The following is a 15,022-nucleotide window of genomic DNA, read 5'->3' on the forward strand; positions in this document are numbered from 1 at the left end:
TTTCCCTCTCTCATGTAGTCTTTATAAATCTGTGAGACTGTCAGTTAAAAGGGGAGTTGTACGTGGACTGCATCTCTGTATGTATTTCAGAGTTGGTGTCACCTGTCTCAAACTGAAAGAGGACGTGGAATATTTAGTTATCCTCACTTTTTTAATTTCAGTTTTATTAAAATTATTGTCAGAATACAGTAAGTAGACTTGCCCATATTTGCAAAGAGGTGTTGAAAATGCTTTTCAAAATATGATATCTTAACTAAGTGTTATGGATGTATATGAGAATATTCTTACTACAAAATCTTGGCAAGAAAACTCCATACCTGACCTTGAAACTTATGACTATGTACAATTACCAGATAGGCTGATGTGCCATTTTTTAAATGATGTCATGTAATGTACGACTGGTTCTCTAGAACATGGATTTACTTTTTACACTTTATTATTATTATTATTGTTATTTTAAAATTTTATCAGAGAGAGAGACAGAGAAGGCAAGCCACCAGGTCTGGGACTTGCATCGTGGTCAGCCTTGTGGAAATCCAGCACCTTTAACTACCATACCACCTGTGGACCTCTGGATTTACTCTTTGTAGAAACTGTACATTTATTTTCATTTGTTTATTAATCCTACGTATGAATTGGGCAGAATTTAAAAATGTATAGGTACTGTTGGAAGGAACATGTCTCAGTAAGTAACACTGCTTTTATTCTTTTGAAACGGTTTTGTATTTGGAGTGGACAAAGTCTTCTAGTGCAAAAGTCGCAAGCCTACCATTCCAATTTCAATTAATTGCAGGTTTTCTCTAATTTATTTCTTCTATGTAGATACAAAATTCAATGTTTTGTCTCAAGAGGAATCATCCCTTTTATTTGCTGATTAATCTAACCAAATATCCATCTTTTTACCTGTTTTGTTTTAGCCTAGGGTCAGTCTGTGGTAGTATATAAGAAGCATTAGACTCAAACCATTTATGTGAGATAAACGCTAGAGTTTAGCAAAGATGTTCATGTTTTTACATTTCTTAGAGGAAAAAAAAATTTAAGAGGTTTTTGCTATAGGGCATATGCGCTCACCAGAAAGACAGAGAGAGACAGAGAGGCAGAAAGCGAGAAATCACCCCCCAGGGGGCATGGCCATGCCACAATCCCTTCTCCTTCATTCTCCTCTTGGGATCTTGGGCATGCATGCACATGTGCCCGTCGTGAGTTTAAGCCACTGGGTCTGGGACTTGAACCATGGTCGACTACATGGGAGTCCAGCAACAAAGCCATTATGCCAACTGCTGGTCTTGGTTCTGACATTTTTAATATCTAGTTGCTAGCATGCCTTTGTGTAGCTAATAACCACTTTCAAAGAGGAGATGACCTTCCTTTTGATTTTATTCCAGTTGTGTGCAACATATTAAAATTGACATGTATTTGGAAATAGGCATTATGTGAAATGTTAAACCTATAATGCATCGTTTTATTAATTGAGCAAGATAATTCTTTGAGAAACATTGCTACTAGTCTGTGGAAAATATACGATCAGGTTTTTCACATGACAAAAACTATATTCATTCTTTAAATGGAGACGTTTGTTTGGAAGCCCTGTTGGGAAAATGACTAATTTTGTCAACTCATTCATTATTTGCCCTTTATACCTAGAGTTGTAGGAAGAGATTGGTAAGTGATACTGTATCCACTCTTTCTTGAGCATTCAGAGAGTAACTTGTTCAATTAAAAATTCTTGTTAGGTCAGACCTAATGGATTCTTGTTGTTACTTTAGTATTTATTCAATGAAAGAGATCAATACTTTTGGCCTCAAGGGAGCTGCACTGATAAGAGACTTCTGCAGTAAGTTTCTCTGTTCATTATCAAGTTTTGGCTGGCAGGTGCAGTGTCTGCTCTATGACAAATTTGAATGAGAACATCAAGGTGGACTGAGAATTCAGACATTCCTTTTCTATGTTTTTAATAGTTTGTACACATTGTTAGTAGCAATTTACATCCTCCGGCTTCTTTACATTGTATATATTCTTTGTAGAGGGAACTCTAAAATGGAGGCGTGCCTGTTACCTTGAATATATTCTTTGTAGAAGGATCTCTAAAAGGCGTAGTGTGCTCTACAGAGAGAAAGAGAGAGAAATCTGTCCCTTACCCTGGGGGAAAATGGTCACCCTGCAATTCTTTCTCCCCCATTCTCCACTTGGAATCTTGGGCATGCTTGCCACACCCTTGGTGTGATTTCCAAGCCACCTAGTTGGGACTGAAATGGTGGAGTCAGCCAGGTGGGATCTAGTGTCTTATCCTTCATGCCGCCTGCTGGCCTCTGAATAGATGAAATCTTATCATGGGAGTGTGGAGACTGGTTGTACCAGATAGGTGGAGAAATAATCCTTCTGCATTAGGATGGTCACCTCTGCTGAGTTTTAAGTGTATCTGTGTTGAACTTTAATCAAAGTGATGTGTGATTTTTCTGAAGCGTGGCATACATAAAGCTGTGGTACTTCTATTTTGTTTTCCTACTTCAGCTACTTCCCAAATATGGCCCAGTGCTATATTCACATAATAATGTCATTTGCAGAACAATCTGTCAGATTCAAACAGCTTTAACTTGGCTAGAGCTAATATTTTAAAAATTTCGCCAAGATACAGGTCCCTTTTTTCCCTCTAACAAAACCTCTCTCATATCATCAGATTTAATCTCAGGCGATTTATTAACTCTCCATTTAATTCATTTGAGGAAAAGATTTAAATAAGATCATGGATTTGAGAACTGGCAGGAACCTTTACAAATTTAACTTTGTTTCCTTGCTTGGCAGATGAAGAAATCGAGACCACTAGAAATTAAATGGTATGCCCAAATTTGCATATCAAACTATTGTTTAAAAAAAAAAAAATCCCACGTCCCCTAGCTTCCAGTTTTCTTTTTAGAATATCTGGTCAAAGAGATTTGTTACTGTGTATAAGAAACAATCATTGTTTTAATTTATTCATGTTAACCAGTTTAATTTCAGATCCTAATTTACTCAGGTATGAGACTACAAATAATTCACACCTGTGGCGTTTGCAAAACCAATCACATCTAAAGGTCAGAATACGTAAAGGGTAAGTGTTAGAAGCCCATATAAGAGTTACAGCTTTTAAGCTTAAATTTAAATTGCAAGCTCAGGAGTTCAGAGACCCTTCTACTTTTATATATTTGGAAATGAAAACACTAAATGTTCAAGTGTTAGAATACTATAGCCTGACTGATTAAATTCCACGGGTGGTGTGTTCAAGTCAATAATATACACTCAAAAGGCTCCGGGAGCCAAAAAAAGGTAAAATGCCACTGTGAAATTTATTATGTGTTACGTGGTGCTAATGCCTATATCCACATTTGGGTAATATTATTTGTATTACTTTTCCGTTAAGGCTCTTATTATGAAAAAGTGTGTCTTAAAAAAATTAATAGATGTTCTTGGAAGCAAGTATCTCTCTGATTATGGTTCTAGGCATATGAGAAGCCATTACAGTAGTTCAGCGTCGCCGTGTAACACAGCACTGCTTTAGATGAGAGAAGCATGGAATGGGAAGTGCGGAGATTGTCAGGAAATGAATGTCGTCTAAAGTGTGTTTATGCAATTGCTGTTCATTGGCAGACCACATGTAAGAATAACCAAAAAATGACAAAAGGCCTTAACAAAAACCAAAACATGCAAAATGCCATAATGCCTTCTAAAAAAGAGAATACAATCTGAAAGCAAGCATTTCTTTAAAAAGGAAATCGAGCGTTGACTATGCCTTAAACACCTGGTTTTCTTTTTATGCTTTTCCTGATTAATTCTTTCACTGTTCATGATCATGTTGATACTTAATTTTGGAAGACCTGGTGTGGTGGTTTTCAAGTTATCTCACATCATGCATATAGAAAACGATAGTATTTTAACAGTCATGCCTTAGGAAACTCAGTGTCACTGTAATTAACCATGGACACCTGTGGGTCCCAGGAAAAATATGCAAAAGTAGTTATGGAGTGCCTTTTATGTGAAAGGAACATTGAGACCCTCTCTTAGAAAAAACACTGATTTTTAAGAATTATTTCTTCAATTTTATTTATTCATTTATTTATTCTTTTATTTTGATGAGAAAGAGAAAGAGAAAGTGCAAAAGCAAGCCACCAGGTCCAGGACTCGAACCATGGTCATCCATGTGGGAGTGCCCAGCACCTTAACCACCAGCTACCTGCTGGCCCCAGAAAACACTTTTTTAAAAAAAATATTTTCACATGTTTCTTCTTAGTTTTTTTTTATTTTTCTTTTTTTTAAGCTTATTTATTGAAAGAGAGAGAAGCACCCTCAGCAAGGTCTCACCTGTGATCCCACCCCTCCCACCCCAGCCGTGTCCAATCAGCAGGGTTCAGAGACACGTGCGTGCGCGCTTATAAGCCAACCCGAGAAACGAACCCCAGTCTGCCAAATGGCTCCTGGCGCTGTAGCGTGCGCATTAAGGATGCATCACTATGTCTGGGCTCTTTTTTTTTTTTTTGGTTTGTTTGTTTTTTATTTGTTTGTGTTTGTTTGTTCCTTAAATTAACGTGCGCGGACATCCAACTAGGAAGTCGTAGAAACCGAGTCCAAGTGATCTTCCCCATATAAGTCAAGACTCTGAATGCAAACGACTCTGGGGCCAAGAAGGTAAAATGCAATTGTGCAATTTATATGTGCTGTAAATCTCTACTCTTTGTGATTAGGTAGCATTGACTGTCTAAGGACTTCCTCTCCAGATTTGACAGAAATGAATAGTCCCCTGTTTTTCCAACATCTCATCTCACATGAGGCTCGGCTATAACATTAAGGAATATAATTTACCCGGGAGCTTTTCATGGCTTAGAGTTATTAAGATTTCTGAGTATGTTAGACCTTAAAATAAATGGAAGTAATTTGCAAAATGAAATCTGTCTTTTGGTCCACCAGCACTTTTATATACACATCAGTGTGAAGTAGTTCTTTATAAGATTGATTCTTTTGTGGCATTGAACAACTCACGAAAACGTTAGGAAAGTCTGAAATGGAAGGGGAAAGAGAGACCTACCTCTTTTCTGAGCTCTGTGCTGAAGGCAGCTGTGTCAGAACAAGCTAATTTACAAGCTACTCGCTGCTTTTAAACTGTTTGAGATTATTCAGAAAATAGCGTTCATGGCCAGCCCAGAATTAATGTGTAAGCGACCTTTCTCAGAACTGGAATGGAGGAAGGTGTCACTTAGCATTGGATGAGGGGGATTTTTAGATGTCATGAACCTCTCTGGGTTTCTCTTTGAGCTAAATAGCAGAAGGGTTTCCTTTTCTTAAATGTTCGTTCTCGTTAGAGAATGAATGGGTGATGTATAGTTCCGTCTAATTCTAGATGCTTGCTGTTCATTTGTGTGATGTTTAATGCAGACCAAGAGGGAGAGAAAATGATGTGTGCTTAACAAAGACTCCTTCAGTCTATATTAAATTTACCATTAAGGGTAAAAATACACTTTTGTAAAGTGTTTGATCTTGGTGAGGTCTTCAGATAATGGGATGAATTCATGGTCTGTTCCATGTAATTTGAATACTTGGGAATTATTTAGAATACCTGATTTCTGTAAGTTAGGGTGTCTTAAAGGACACTAAAACATTTTGCTTTGTCATGCAAATTAATTCTTACCCTAAAGTATTGTCTTCTAGAGTTTGCAAGGATTTTGTGATGCTGAGTTTAAAATGTTTGGAAGTTCATTATTTGGACTTGAATGATGAAAATTGTAAAGACAAAACATTAGTATATTCAGAAGTAGTAAGTTTTGTGTTTCAGAAATAAGCAAAAAAAAGTGAATGTAAAAAAGGGGAAATAAAATAATATCAAAAGTGCCAAGCGAAATGAAAGAAAATCTATTGGTAAGATTACTGTTGAATTCACTTCTTACATAAATCCAGTATCTGTGTACACCCAGCGTTCTGTGTAATAAGGACTGCTGGATGGACTTTGTTTTTTGAGCATGCTTTTTAAATGAATTTCAACTAATTCCTAATTCTTATGGATTAGAACTGTGGTATTCTATTATTTCCTTAGACAGCATGGGATATATTGTTGTGGCTTCTAAAAGGACTTTATAATTTGATGCTAACTAAAACCAACACTAATTGTGCTGTTTTCCTGACATACATTAAATGTAGAATGAGAAGAAGTTGTGAGTGACCTTAATTGTAAAAAAAAAAAAAAAAAAAAAAAAACCTGCTGAATTTGTTTTGATACCTATGAGAAAGCATCTTCATTTAAAGGAAGGTGTATTTCCGTTTCAGTGTCATCAACCACCTATCAGAAGGGTTCGATTGCTGTATAAAGTACTGTCTGTTCTACTTGGGTAGTAGGCTGAAGATGAGTGAAATCTGCTTTCAATTACTATAGTGTTTGGATCTAGTACAGCAGATCATAATGTGGATTCTAAATTCAAACTGCCTGGGTTTGCCTCCCCCTCCTGCTTGTTAGCTGCGTGACTTTGGGTAAAGGACTTGCATTCTCTGCGTCTCCGTATTCTCACATGTAAACAGGATTACAGTGGGACCGACTAGGATGTTGAGTCTATGTGAAGTTTTATGTAGATGCTCGATACTCAGCTAGCCTGAGTTGGCTCGTGTGATTTTTGTTGCTGTTGCCGGTAACAGAAAGGGCACCTGCTGTCCCACGTAGGATCAGATTTTAGTTGACCGTTGTCGAATGGATGTGTTTTGCCACAGAAAATCAATATTTAAAAAGATCGGTGTGGCTCCTCCAAAGCCCCATTTTCCGAAGTAGGATATTGGCTGGAAATTCTGCCATCGGGAGTACCTAGTGTCTGTTGCCCATGGGCCATGGCAAGTCATCTTAGGATGTCCTGTCCTGGCTGTGGAGAAAGCGGAGCAGAAGTGTGTGACTCTGTGAACGGCATAGTCAACCCCCTGACCCCAAACGTGCCCATCCACCCAACCGTTTCCATGAAGTTGTCCAAGGATCTTGTACTTCCTGAGACAAAAACGTTTGGACGCAAAGACCTTGGGGCATATGTCGTGGCACTGACTTGTTACCATCTGTTTCTTAGCCAATGTGAAAAGGCAGAGAAAGAGAGAGGCATCCCATTAGAACTGGGAAGTGGGGCTTTGCAAAGCCGTGATGAAAATTACGTTCACACCCCATGCCCCGTCCTCCAACTTGTGGCTTATGGAGGGAGGATGGCTCAGATGCGGCTTCAAATTTATTAATTCACAGCTGCATAGAACACACACATGTTAGCGTTTATTCACTGAAACTTTCACTGTTAATAACATTTACTCCCACATGTGGAATTTGCGATGCAAACCGTATTTGCACGGTATTTACCTAGTAGATATTTAAATATATAGCTTACAGGTATCGTTTCTCAGAGTGATGTCTGTTCTTAAGCATTAAAAACAATTGCCATTTTAAGAGAAATTGACAGAGTAAATAGTAATGGTTTGAAAGTTGTGAGAATCCCGACTTTTCAATAATCTATTGTCCTTGGCAATCCCCATTACAATAGAGGATGCTAGGTGACCTTTATCTTTTTATTAAAAGGTGAAGCTATATGCAGCGTGATAAACGGGCGGAGGATTAGGGAACCTCAAACTGCATATGTAGCAATATTAGAGGAAGAAGCTGCCCCACTTCGAGTAGCTTTGGCAAGAAAAAAGTTAGCTGAAGTGTGGAAGTCTGAGATATATTTGATGACAGAGTCCTGGCAGGAGTAGTTTTTTCCTACCTTTCATCATGAAGAATCTCTAACAGTTTAATGAGCAAATATAAAAATGATAAATGTTAACATTATTACATAAACCACGGGAGAGACTGCCATCTCCAGTATGAAATGGAGGAGTTAGTTCCAGATTGTATCCCATTAGTGGAAGACAAGAGGAGAAGAATATGTTATGAGCTTTGAACTGTGTTGGCCTCGTGTTGAAAACATCAAATTTCTGGTGACGCTGAATTTCCATCAGGGTAGGATTATTTTTGCTGTAGTCAGCCACTTAGACTCCTAGCGTCTAGCTCATCATCCCTCAGGAAATATGTTGAAAGATGACTGGATCAGGTGACTTCTTGGAAACCAATATGTTTAAGGTTCATGGTGTATCTGCTGGTTTTGAGAAGATCAGAGGCAGTACGCTACCAGGGAAGAGCACTGGATGGAAATATACTTCTGCCTTTGCCACTAACTAATTTTATGACCAGCTTCACTGTCCTTTCTAGAAAACAGGGGTCCAGAAATGCAGCTGAGGGCCCTCTTGTTTTATTTCATTTAAACATTTTCAATGGGGCATGTGTGCTCACCGGATGTTGAGGGCAAGAGAGAAAGTAAGAAAGCCCTCCCCGGGGGCAGGGCATGGTCAGGCCTCAGTCCTTTCTTCCCCATCTCCTCACAGGGTTTTGGCCGTGCATACACTTGTATCCAGTGTCTTTCAAGCCACCCAGTCCGGGACTCGAACCATACAGTTAGCCACATGGGATCCAGTGCCCTTACCACCATGCCCTAAGTTGGCTCGGAGAGCACTTTTAGACCTCAGATTTTATAAAGAGGATAGTGTCAGCTTGCCTCCATACAGGGCGTATTTTCCATACAGCTGGGACAAATTATTCTCAGCTGTGACCATTGCCTGACTGTTTAGACCTACACTGATCTCCTGCATGCTGTCAGAACACCTGTCTCCCCTACACGGTAAGCTTCCGTGCATAGGAACCTGCCTGCCTTTATCAGTCTCAAATGGTGCCTGTTCTTGTACTTTCTTATACCGACAAAACACTTCCTTCAGTAAGAACCACCAAGTACCTTTTAATGATACCTAAGTCTCCCAGAACATTCGCAATGCCATAGCTGGATTTCTATTTTAAGAGCAGAGGTTTAGGAGGTGCATATGAATTGAAGTTGACAAAGAGGACACTATCCTGTCCGCTTATCTGAAGGTAAGCACTGGCTTCTGACTTGGCTGTTTTCTGTGGGAATTAGAGGGTCCTGCATGATCTATCCAGTCTGCAAGTTTGTTTCTCAGTGTTTTTTAAAAATGTGAATTAGATTGCTTTAGGAGTGTACATGTTTAGTTTACCATCGTCACAACTTCCTGTTATTTCCATCCAACCCACTTGACTCATTTTTTTATCGCCTGTCCGGTCCCTGTAGGCCTGCCAGTGTGACTATGTCTAGACAGATGAAGACTGGTCATTCGCTTACTTACATATCTAAAATACAAGTGATGTCTGTTGGCCTTTGGGGAGACCCTGTTGAATCTATTTTCTTAGAAACAAGTCAGGAACGATGATTATAAAAGGAGACGTTCTAAGACTCGATTTTACTTTTTGCCGAACATTCAATCAGGAAAGGACGGTCAGCTGGCACCTGTGCCCACGACAGAGGGATGCAGGCCCAGTGCAGAATAAGGGAGAGTTGTTCTGGGAAACGAGGCACAGGTGTCTGCAGGCCAACACGGTTGGACAGAATTTGATTGTCATCACCGAAAACTAGTGTATTTAAATAGGAGCGGAGCTGCTGGGGGAAGACAGTCTGTATATTATGGTTTCCTTGACATCCTCAGGACGTTGACATCCTTCACAAAGAACCCTCTTTTGCCACCATAAAGCTGCCAGAGCCTCCTCACAGACCCCATTGAAGCTACATTGTCCATAAATCTAGATGCTCTTAAGCCATTTCTGTTTCGTTTTGTACTTCGTGGGTTCTCGCATGTAATGCTTGTGGTGTGGAAACTACAGCTTTTCATTTGTTCATACGGTTTCCTCCTGTAAACTTAAAGGGCTAGCCCTCAGTTCTGTCACACATGGATTTAGTGAATTCCCACTAGTCATGATTTTATAGCTTTTAATCATATTTATTCTTTGTTGTTGTTTTTTATTGGGGGGGCTCTAAACGACTTTATTCTTCAGTGGGATTTCCACAGAAATGTTTAAGGTATCATTTTGTGTTATGGAATTTGGAATCCCTGTTGTTCATTTCTAATTCAATAGAGTTAATCTGGTTGGTCATATACAACCAGGCTTCATTGTAAGTAGGTTTGCCTGTTTTTCTCTTTTAGACAATCTTCCCGTTTTATTTGCTAGCTGGGAAGACAACTAAAATTTAGAAGCAGCATCTTCATTCTTAAAATTAACCATGGAATCCTAAACACATTCCCTAAATGCTCTTATTTATAGTGTTTATTTGTAAAGTAGATGCATAGTACTCCATATATGTAATAGATAGCATAGTGAGAATAGGTTAATGATTGTGAAAGAAACGAGAAGGTTTGAAGAGTTAAATCGTTATTTCTTAATACAGCAATGAGAAAGAAATCCCTCCCAGTTTTATTTAAATGTTTTTAAACATAATGTCTACCAAGTGATTCTTAATGGTTCCTGGCTGTCTATGGATGGGGTTTATAATATACACACAGCATTCCCTCAAACATTACCCGAGTTGAGTTTCTGACTGCCGCAAAATGGATAAGCAATTTGGCACAAATTTAACTTCTCGAACCTCAGTATTCATATTTTGTGACTGATAACATAAGCCTGACCAAGTTATAAAGACAAGAGTGACACAAGTGAATTTTAGAACAGTGCATGGATTAAAATGCTTAAGTAAATGTTCGATATCGCTTTGTCTCCATGAATACAGATGACACAGAGTACCCAGGGCATGATCCAAGTCAACACATAAATATATTAGTTCTGTTCTCATTAGATCTATGTAATTATTTATTTATGGCATGTTTGTTTACTTTTTTCTTTTTTGGTCAGGGTTTAAATAACTTAAGTAACTGAAGTAGAGTCAACATCTTGGCATAGAACTGACTAGAATCCAGATTCTCCATCACAGGGATATATCTGAGCGAAGACTTGCATAGGAGTCTCAAGAACTTCATGCCAGTGGCTGAGCCACACCTTGCCAGCTGTGTTCCATCTCTCTCATTTGTAAAGATAGGATAATAGTATCACTCCTTTGTATCAAAAAAAATAAGACTATCGTGCAGATCAAATGAATTAATACATGTCAAAATGGATCATACGCTCTTTTGCTTACAGTACGGTTACAGAAACAAACGAGGCTATTGTCTTTATTAGACCGAGCAATATAAACATTAAGAGTGGACACTTCAAGGAAATATGGGTAGATGCTAAGCCTTGTAGAAGAAGCAGTCATGGCCTAATCCCAAGTGAAGCCAGGCAAGAATTTATACCTGCTGGGTAAATTCTCAGTTGTAAAGGTTTGCGGACTGGGAGTCCTCAACAATTTCCAAAGGGCTGGTCAGGAAATTAAGAGAACCGATTAAAGTAAAATTGGGTAATGTTTCCCCTGGATCATTTTACTTGAAATTGTTCAACTGAGACTCGGCTGATGCTTTCATTTTTTTTTTTTTTTAAAATTGTGATAGCTGGGTTTGGCTCCTATAGTGACAGCATGAATCATGTTTATATGCCGAAAATACCGTCCTCTTTCATCTGCCCTTTCTTTCGCTCCCAAACATGAAGCTAAGATCTAAAAGTATTTTTTTTCCCCTCAAGGGAATTTTCCCCTTAGATCAAAACCCCGGAGTTCTGAGCAAAGGTAATTAAGGAGCTTGTAACAAATCGAATTTAGCTTTTCCAAGACTATTAAAACATTTCTAATGGTATTTCTGGTAGTCTTCAGGATTGAAAATAAGAAACATGACATCAAATTGAAAATCATCTTAGGAAACATTGCAGTGGTATTTCAAAGGGAAAATGAAACACATCAGTGGTAAGAAATGGTTCTGAACACACACACAAAAAGAAACAGTTGAGCACAGTAAGATACTAGAGCCTAATTCATACTAGTTTTGTACGTCCTCCATACAGACCTGCAAATGCTTAGCTCGCATTGAACACAAGTCCTGCAGTAATAAAATCCCTGGATGGCTACAGTTTAGTGCTTTAAACACATTGTTGCTCCTAGTCTGTTCACGATCATAAAAGAAAACTATTTCAGACTCCAGCAGATCATGTTTGTCTAGACTGGTTTCCAAAAGAATATTGCATTATTTGATCATGGAGGTTGTAATATCGCAGCTTCAGGGCAGATGCTTTAAAAATGTAGATTTGTTGGGGCCAGCATATGGCTTGGTCATTTAAGTGCTGGATTCCCACACAGCTGACTGTGACCATGGTTTCTGCCCCGGGCCCAGTGGTTTGAAAATCATGCCAGGAGTGTGTGTGCATGCCCAAAATCCTGAAAGGAGACTGGAAGGAGAAGGGCTTGTGGCATGGCCATCCCCTATGAGAGATGATTTCTCACTTTCCTTCTCTCACTCTATTTGTCCAGAGAGTGCGCATGCCTTATGGCAAAAGAAATCTTTTTTTAAAAAGTTTGTGTATACACACACATACACACACACACACACACACAGAGAGAGAGAGAGAGAGAGAGGTAGATCTATTGATCTATTGATCAACTGCGTTTCGAGCCCTGGACCTAGTGGCTTAAACTCTTGCTGGGCCCGTGTGCGTGCGTGCCTAAGATCCCGAGAGGAGAATGGAGGAGAATGGATTGATCTATTGATCAATCTTTTTGGGATCTGCTTGGACTGGCTCTTAAAAACCAAAGGGTATTGCTACTGAAAATTAGTTTACTTGTATACCGCTAAACTAAGAAAAAAGAAAGGCGTGTTCAATAAATTTCTGAATATTATTTTCTTTAGTGTCTATTGGGTGAAAATGCTGGCTTCCCTGAACAAGATTGCATTTTCTTGTATCATTCAGCTGACTGTCTTCCCATTCCTCCATCTACGGCAGAGGTACGGAGCACCCTAAGGTGTGGTTATGGAAAGCATCTTTACTTAGATGTCATTTAAGCTCAGGCCTAAAGCATTGGAATGAGGCCTCCTTCTATAAACTAAGATTTGAGTTTTGCGATACCTAAGGCCATATCTAAGTTTTTATATGTGTATAAATCAATCTCTCTTATAGTTGGGTTAGTCATGTTTGTTCTTGGATTTGCTTTTCAGTTAAGATTTTTGATGCTTCTTTTGCTGATTGACCCCCCCCCCATTATTTATTTTTATTGTATTTCTTTTTTCTAATCCCTCTTCTCCTCCCATGCCCCATGACAAAAGTACTTGGATTTAGGAATTGATGCCAAGCATATTGCTTTTTTTTTTTTTTTTTTTAAATTTACCTTAATCCACACCAGCTGGATTAGGCTGACCCTAATTTTTCAAATGAGACATATTGATAGATATGATAATTGAGAAAGTTCTGAATATTATACATCAAATGTTATGTGTACTTAAGGCTTCAAGTAATTTTTGCTGTTTATATATGTCAGGAATTTTAAGTTAGCAAATACTACTTAACTGCCAAAGGAATATTTTTTAAAAGATTGGATTATTTGGATTGCATTGACTAAATGGGAGGCCATTCCCAAAACCAGTAAAATGACGATATCTGAATATTCATTTTTACCTGTGTCCATTGAAAATGCTTACTTTTTTTCGAACAGTTCATATATAAGCATCCATGTGCTATGAGTCCCCCAATATTTCTCTTATTTAGCCTTTTGCCATCTGAGAGTAAAATCTCTTTTGCATGTAAAATTTTAATCTCTAAGTTCTAAATGTTTGAAGAGGACTTACATACTTGTTGGTAGCTACTAGGTTATCAGGAGAGTCATGACAGTTTTTTTTTTTTTTTTTTTTGGGGGGGGTTTTTGCTATAGGGGGCGGCCCATTGGGAGAGGTTTTTGCTATAGGGGGCATGCACTTGCTAGAAAGAGACAGAAAACAAGAAATCCCCCCCCAGGGGGGATGGCCATGCCACAATCCCTTCTCCTCCATTCTCCTCTTGGTATCTTAGGCACGCACGCACACGGGCCCAGCATGAGTTTAAGCCACTAGGTCCAGGGCTCGAAACGCAGTTGATTACATGGGAGTCCAGCAACATAGCCATTATGCTAACTGCTGGTCCCATCATGACATTTTTACATAGAAAAATGTCATGTGACCAGCAGATGGCGTAATGGTTACGTTGCTGGACTGACATGTAGTCGACTGTGGTTCAAGTCCCCCACCTGGTGGCTTAAAACTCATCCAGGTGCACATGTGTGCATGCCCAAAATCCCAAGAGGAGAAGGGAGGAGAAGGGATTGCAGTGTGGCCATCTGCTTGAGAAGTAGTTCTTGCTTTCTGTCTCTTTCTAATCTCTCTAGTGAGCACATGTGCTCTATAGCAAAAAAATTTCCCAAAAAAGAAGAAAAAATGTCATAACTTCCTTGACAACCTAATATGTCTGTCTTTTCTTTTTTCCCCCAGTAGAAATCATTAAGAGTGACTATAGGGACTTGGTTCCTGGATGAAGCATTAAGTTACTTAGAGTTGTGGAATAGAAGGAAAGGCTTGGACAGGAATTTTCACACTACTCCTTTTGATTCCTTCTAGAAGCCTTAAGACCAGTGAAGCAAGTACAGAATAGAACAGGGCAAAGTGAGTCTGTCCCGTCTCATTTCTAGGTTCAGGGACGATAGCTGACTTTGACAGTTGCACTTGCTCGTGTTCTAACAGCCGTCTCACATGATATTTGGCTCCTGCTGTTAGAACCATAACATTGATCATGGAGTTTATCTTTCTTTCTTTTTTCTTTTTCTTTCTTTTTTTTTTTTCTTTTCTTGATATTTTACTACAGGGTGAGTACATTCACTATATAGAGACAGGCAGATGGGGAGAGAGCAAGAGAAAGTTAGAAATTGTCCCCTGGGGAGACCAGCAGTTAGCGTAATGGCTATGTCGCTGCACTCCCACGTAGTCGACCGCAGTTTGAGTCCCGGACCCGGTGCCTTAAACTCACGCTGGGCGTGTGTGCGTGCGTGCCCAAGATCCCAAGAGGAGAATGGAGTAGAAGGGATTGCAGCGTGACCATCCCCCCTGGGGGGTAATTTCTCGCTTTCTGTCTCTCTATCTCTGTCTCTGTCTGGCGAGCACATGCGCCCTATAGCAAAAAAAAAAAAGAAATTGTCCCCTGGGATGGGGGATAGCCACACTGCAAGCC

At 39.2% G+C, this 15,022-nt stretch overlaps 1 long non-coding RNA gene across 1 annotated transcript in view; it reads right to left on the bottom strand.

Annotated features, from left to right (window-relative positions):
• LOC102477961 (uncharacterized) overlaps positions 1-5,092 on the bottom strand; it is a 12,357-nt gene extending 7,265 nt beyond the window's left edge. Inside the window, exon 1 of the long non-coding RNA XR_334215.1 lies at positions 5,057-5,092. This is a non-coding gene — a long non-coding RNA (uncharacterized LOC102477961). The remainder of the gene's footprint in view (positions 1-5,056) is intronic.
• Between the last annotated feature and the right edge of the window lie 9,930 nt (positions 5,093-15,022).

Source organism: Tupaia chinensis, unplaced genomic scaffold (genome assembly GCF_000334495.1).
Source record: "Tupaia chinensis unplaced genomic scaffold, TupChi_1.0 Scaffold000173_1, whole genome shotgun sequence".
Classification (NCBI taxonomy): Eukaryota; Metazoa; Chordata; class Mammalia; order Scandentia; family Tupaiidae; genus Tupaia; species Tupaia belangeri.